Source organism: Pan paniscus, chromosome 5 (genome assembly GCF_029289425.2).
Source record: "Pan paniscus chromosome 5, NHGRI_mPanPan1-v2.0_pri, whole genome shotgun sequence".
NCBI lineage: Eukaryota > Metazoa > Chordata > Mammalia > Primates > Hominidae > Pan > Pan paniscus.
The window spans coordinates 171,699,572-171,706,473 of NC_073254.2; the positions used below are offsets into that span (position 1 = coordinate 171,699,572).

A 6,902-nucleotide genomic window follows, 5' to 3' on the forward strand; every position below is an offset into this window, starting at 1 on the left:
AAAAATAAAGTGCTTCCCCTAAGTTTGATCATTTGCTTGTTAGCATAATTTGGCCATTAAACATTAAGCATTGTTTGAGACCCGTAAGTCAAGCCAGGCTATGGTGAAACAAAATTAGCAAAATTCGAATTGATGCCGGAAACTGGTGAAGCCGCCATAGATTTAAGGACCAATTTGCCAGGTTACCGTCTGCAGGTTCTGCTATGGACCAGGTGGGGGCAGCAGAGAGCTGGCTGTGGTCTCCAGAAGGGAAGGCCAGCACCTGCCTGTAAATTCCAAGGCACAGGTGGAGGTGGTAATGAGTTACGAGGTAGAGTCAAGGTTTGGACTGCATCTGAGAAGGGAGGAAAGCAAGAGAGTTAGAAACACCATAAAGATCAGACTGCAGAGCAAGCCAGAATGGAAGTAGGACAAAGAACTGGTGTAAGTCAAAGAGCAAAGGTGCAGGGGACACAGGGAGGAGAGGTTGGGTGGGCAGACAGGAGGTGCCCGAAGGAGGCCAGCCTGCTTCACTAGTGCCCCTTCCAGTACCTTCCCAACTCGGTGAGCCAGGTCCATACTTGGTTCTGTTTGGTCTTCCAAGGGCTATGAAGGGACAGGGATGTGAGAGACACCAGCCATCTCTCTCTCCTGAGCTATTAATAATGAAAGTTCCTGTTTTATGAACAAATACTGAAATGAATGGAGAACACTCAACAATTTGGTAGCAATCAGGGTGTGGTAGTGAAGCATTGCCTGGGCTTTTCCTTCTGGTTCCTGCAAAGGACTAAGGTCCTCAGCAGCCTCTGTCCATCTTTTCGGAGATTTTTCACAATCACCAAGGAAATATAGTTCAGTGCTCCTGTTTACTTAATGGTCGGCTACGCTTGAAATATCATGCTCTCCCTGTGTGGTCTTGTCATAATTATTTTCAAATGGTGCTAATTAGCAGACCCAGCACATGGGCAGCCTTCCTTCCCCAGACTTGGCACCCTCACTCGCTGCATTTAGCACCCCTCGTGGGAAGGCATCCTGGAGATCCCTTATCTGCACCCTGTCTCCATCTACCCCTTCCCACTCGTGGAAGCTGCCTCACCAGAGAAACTGCTATCTGATAAAGAACATCAGCAAGTCCTAGCAGATGGCTGCTTATCTCAAGACACCTATATTCACCAAAATCCTAGCAGAAGAAAAAGCTGTGTTTGGATGGTCCCTGAGAGCTAACTATAACATGTTCAAACTGTGTAAGGCAGTTTGGAGATGGAGACAGAGTATGGAGAAAGAAAGACAAAGGGAGAATACCCAAAAGAGGTTTTGGAAAAGAAGAAAAATGTGTTCTTTATACATATATATCCATAAAGATGAGGGTCTCACTCTGTCATCCAGGCTGATCTCGAACTCCTGAACTGAAGGGATCCTCCTGCCTCAGCCTCTCCAGTAGCTGCAACTACAGGTACCAAGCTGAGCAAGAAGAAAAATTTGAGTTAGGCTTTAGAACGTCAAACTAAGACTCTGATTTTCTTGAGAAAGTGGATAGAAAATTTGTGGTTAGAGATGACACCAGTAACGATAGGTTTCTACTCTTAGTTATGCCTGGGGCAGCTTGACCGCCACTTTGTTGATCACATTAATTTACCTCTTCCTGCCTTTATTTCCCTTTCTGTAAAATGGGAATTAATGTGCTTGATGACAATATCTCCAAATGATTTTTAAGGCAAGAAGAGAGAATGTTACTGACAGGCCCATGGTTCTCTGGGTGAGAGGGTCACTGTGAATGAATGTACACACAGAGCCTTTTATTAGTGAGGCTTAGGGTGTCTGGTTTTTCTTGGCGGAGTAAACAACCACCCAGTAGTATTCACTCAGTTTGCATTGTTCTGTCGCATTGTTTGTAAATCTTTTGAGTGATTACACAGCATTTGTTCCCTATTGTTCATAATACTCTTTAAAAAGCTGACTATAGGACTCCAGTCCCCACTGGTTTGTTCTTTGCCACTTGGCAAAGGTTGATTGATTTTATTTTTCCTTTGGCCTGTGCTTCTTAGTGGCTTGAAATGAACACGGCTTTTTTTCCTGTTTACCCCTTTGCCCACATTGTCAATAATAGAGTCGCCCTGGGAAGCAGAGTTTGCAAAGGGAGGAGGGTTTGGTATAAATTTGGAAGATTGTATTGTTTCAGATTTATTTTCTCAAATGCTGAAACTGCTTCTCAGGGGTTATACTTCTTTACTCATGAAAACTCACACATTCTCTTAGGTGGTACTGTTAAACATGTTACATCTGTAAAAAAATTAATAAAAAAAAGTTAAACAAATGTAATGAAAGAAGCAGGAAGCAAGTGTATACACATGGTGGCCTGAGCAATTGGCTGTCATGGTTTGGTTTGATTATAGGTGTGTGAGGCACATGTATGGTGTTGCGTGGAAGAGACGGATAGAAGTGGTAAAAAAGATGAATCCAACCTAGTGCTTTTCAATTCTCCTTGCACATGAGAATCACCTGGAGAATTAAAAAAAATACATTGATGCCGACTGGGCACAGTGGCTCATGCCTATAATCCCAGCACTTTGGGAAGCTGAGGCAGGTGGATCACTTGAGGTCAGGAGTATGAGACTAGCTGGGCCAACATGGTGAAACTGTCTCTACTAAAAATACAAAAATTATCCAGGTGTGATGGTACACGCCTATAATCCCAGCTACTTGGGAGGCTGAGGCAGGCGAATCTCTTGAACCCGGGAGGCAGAGGTTGCACTCAACCGAGATTGTGCCACTGCACTCCAGCCTGGGCAACAAAGCGAGACTCCGTATTAAAAAAAAAAAAAAAAAAAGTTGATGCCTGAGTCTCTCCCCAAAAATCGGAACATCTGTGGGTGTGGGTTCAGCATGGATATTTGTAAAGTCTCCGTAGCTGCAAAGCCAAGTTGGGAACCACTGATAACCAACAGAAAAATGCTTCTGGAAGTGTTTCCAGGGAAGGAGTCCTAGCCTAGGATCAGACACCTGTCTGGGCTCAATACACACCACTGGTTTTTTTTGTTTTTTTTTTTTTTGAGATGGAGTCTTACTCCGTTGCCCGGGCTGGAGTACAGTGGCGCAATCTCAGCTCACTGCAACCTCCACCTCCCGGGTTCAAGCGATTCCCCTGCCTCAGCCTCCAGAGCAGCTGGGACCACAGGTGCATGCCACCACTCCTGGCTAATTTTTGCATTTTTAGTAGAGACAGGGTTTCACACTGTTGGCCAGGATGGTCTTGATCTCTTGACCTTGTGATCCACCCGCCTCGGCCTCCCAAAGTGGTGGAATTACAGGCATGAGCCACCGCACCCAGCCACCACTGGGTTTTATAAACTCTCAGTAGGCCTCCTCTCCTGGCCTGGTCCCATGCTATCTGACCCTTCTTGACATTCAAAAAAAGTATTTTTCTTTAGTTGAACTCCAGGAACGTGAAGTGGCATTAAACAGAAGTATGAATTGCCTTTATTAAAATTGCAGTGGTCTTTTTCTTACCAAAGGTCCTGACCCAGTTGTGGAAAAATTGTTTCTTGAATGTGGGTGACACATCTGTTTCATATCTCCAAGGCAATGCCTCAGAGCCAGCTCCTCCCCCATGTGATTCAAGGATGCCACGTGTCCCACATGTGGCCTGTTTTCTTCTCTTAACATGGCCTAAAAGGCCCTTATTGAACTCCCGTTAGCTTTGTTTATTTATTTATTTTTGAGATGAAGTCTTGCTCCGTCACCCAGGCTGGTGTGTGGTGGCGCAATCTCGGCTCACCGCAACCTCCGTCTCCCAGGTTCGAGCAAATCTCCTGCCTCAGCCTCCCAAGTAGCTGGGACTACAGGCGCCTTCCACCACACCCAGCTAATTTTTGTATTTTTAGTAGAGACAGGGTTTCACCATGTTGGCCAGGCCAGGCTACTCTCAAATTCCCGACCTCAGGCGATCTGCCTGCCTCAGCCTCCCAAGAGCTCTCCTTAGCTTTGAAAGTAAAAGCCAACCCCTTTTGGCTGGCCCACGAGGCCCCACACACCTTAGCATTCCTGTTACCTCTTCCACCTCCTCTCTTAACTCTGCCCTTTGCTGGTGCCAATTTGACTGCACTAGTGTCCTTTTTGTGACTGCAGCTGTGCCTGGGACACTCCGGTCTTTGCACTTGCTACTGTTCTGAGCTGTTTATGTCCAGAATGCTCTTCCAGCGGTTAGCTACTTGTCTCCTCTGAGTCTTCAGGTAGCTGCTCAATATCAGCTTCTCAGTCACCCTGTCTGATCACCTGGCTTATAAGTCCAGTCCTTACCCTTGTACTCCCCATCTCTAATCCCTGCTTAATCATCGCCTTAGCACTGTCACCATCTGACTTTCTTTCTATATATATTTTATTTATTGGTTAGCTCGGCTGCTTCAATAGATACCATAAACTGGGTGGCTTAAAATCAGACATTTATTTCCCACAGTTCTGGAGGGTGGAAATCTGAGATCAGGGTGCCAGCATGGTCTGGTTCTGGTGAGGGCCTCTTCCAGGTGCAGACAGCCACCTTGCTTTTTTTCTTTTCTCTTTTTTTTTTTTTTTTGAGTTGGAGTCTCGCTCTGTCACCCAGGCTGGAATGCAGTGGTGCCATCTCGACTCATTGCAATCTCAACCTTCCAGGTTCAAGTGAGTCTCCTGCCTCAGCCTCCCGAGTAGCTGGGACTACAGGTGCACACCACCACGCCCAGCTAATTTTTATATTTTTAGTAGAGATGGGGTTTTGCCATGTTGGCCAGGCTGGTCTTGAACTCCTGACCTCAAGTGATCCACCTACCTCGACCTCCCAAAATGCTGGGGGGTCGTGAGCCACCACACCCGGCCAGATGGCCACCTTCTCACTGTGTCCTCATGTAGCAGAAAGAGATCAAAGAGCTCTTTTGTTTCTTTTATAAGAGCACTAATTCCATCACAAGGCCCTGACCTCACAACCTAATCACCTTCCAAAGGCCCCACTTCCTGTTGCCATCATATTGGGGGTTTGGATTTCAGCATATGGATTTTGGGGGGACACAAATCTTTCAGTCCGTAATAGTTGGCCTCCTCCCTTGTTCCACTAGAATATAAGCTTCAGGAGGTCAGGGATCTTTGTCTCTTTTGTTTACAGCTGTGTTCCTAACACCTAGAACAATGCCTGGCACATTGTAGGTGCTCAGGAGATAATTATTGGATGAAAAAAAATGAACCGGTCTCCTCCTTAACCCCTGAAATCCTGTTCGAGTCGCTGGGTTTGCCTTGCTCCACTGGGATGAAGTCCTGGCTTGGTGTCCTTGTCTCCCAGGGGTAGACGCCCCGTCTCTGGGAGGACTTGAGGCTCTCCTGGCCTGCTGCTTGGCCTCCTTACCTGTTCTGCCCACTCAGAGCCCTGCCAGCTGCCTGGGATGGCTGCCGGGCACGTCCTTGTTCCTGCTCAGTCAACCAGTTGGGGCCTTGGTTTGGACCTTCACTTATTCTTCTGTGAACCTACCTCTCTGGTCCCCAGCTCGTCTTCTGAAATTTTGATGTGTTGGTCAAGCCCAGTCTTGTTTGCACATCCCTGTGAATGATTCTTAATTATATTTCTGGCTGGCTCTGCGCAGTAGACCATAGAAATAACGATTGTTTCTGGGGTTGCGCTGGAGTGTGAACAGGTGGGGAAAATGCCTCAGGACGATTGGACCGAGGAGACTCTGAGATGACTGGACCGAGGAGACTCTGAGATGACTGATGAAACCGACGGCAAGAGCTTTCCACGCTCCTGATGGCGGGAGGGGACGGCGGTGCTGAGGGGTGGGGGAGCCTCAGGGGGAGCTGTTGAGGGTCCCGTGCTCGTCAATTCTCTAGCTTCTCAGGCGCCTTGATCTTGTCATTTAGAAGCCTCTGGAAGCACAGGGACTGTGGAAACTGGAAGCTGTTTTTGGACTATTTCGCAACACTTTTCTCCAGGAAAAAGAAAAAATAAAAAACAGCCTCATTCTCTTCGTCCCCAGTGTTACATAATCGAACATTTCCCGTCCTGGTTGCAATGAATATCCTCTTTGCCTGAATAAATAATGCACAGATTCTTCGGGACAGGCTGCTTCCTCCAGGCCGCCGCTTCCAAGGGATCCGGTCGCTTTGTGGGTTTAGTGGTGGCCCACAGCTGGACGCGGGGTCCAGCTTGGGGTGGGGGAGGCGGTGCTTTCTGCCAAAATGTCTTTTAAACGTCCCAACAAGTAGCAAACAAGGCCCCACCTGCGACAGTTGTAGTGATTCCGGAAGACCTGCTCACCACGAGGTGCTGGGGTCGTTTGCAGCTGGCAGTCTCCGGTGGCTGCAGTTTAAATAAATCTCCTAAGTGCAGAATCACCACACAGGGCGCGGAGAAACTGAAAAGTTAAAACATCTGGAGTTACAAACACTCACAGGCCTATCAGCTGTCTGAGTCCCCGTAGGAAAACTGTTTATCGGATGCTTTAGTATTCAACCCTTTATTTCCTAGCACAGGTTTTTTGATTTTCACATGGAGTGTTTAATTATTTTCCCATGCCCAAGTCACTGTTTTCATAGCCTGTTGTTTAATCTGTGTGCACCTTTGTTTTCACTCTATTTCCTTTGCTTTCCTATATGAGAAAAATAAATGGCACCATTGAATTGCACGGTAGAGGCTGATGCTATTCCAGGTGCTCAGGTTGGCTTTCCCATCTTTCGTTTCCTCCTGTAGGAAGTTTTTTTTTTGGTATAAAGGGAAGGACAGAATTGGATCTCCCTGGAGGGAGTTTCATGTGTTTCTTATTCTGAGCTGCCGGGAGCTGGTTCACAGCACAACTTGATAATTGCTGAGTAGACCTAAAGTTTTGAAAATCAAGATCTCTTTGGAGTTTTACAAGTAAAATTTCAAAAATGAGAAATGACTATCCCAATTTATTTTAGAAGAAAGG

The 6,902-nt window shown here is 46.7% G+C and overlaps 1 long non-coding RNA gene across 1 annotated transcript; it reads right to left on the minus strand.

Moving 5' to 3' along the window:
• Positions 1–302: 302 nt before the first annotated feature.
• LOC134730548 (uncharacterized) lies at positions 303–5,825 on the minus strand. Its single transcript, XR_010112335.1, has 3 exons — positions 5,471–5,825; positions 1,354–1,440; positions 303–334 (listed from the first exon to the last, which is right to left on the minus strand). It is a non-coding gene; the product is annotated as an uncharacterized LOC134730548 (long non-coding RNA).
• Between the last annotated feature and the right edge of the window lie 1,077 nt (positions 5,826–6,902).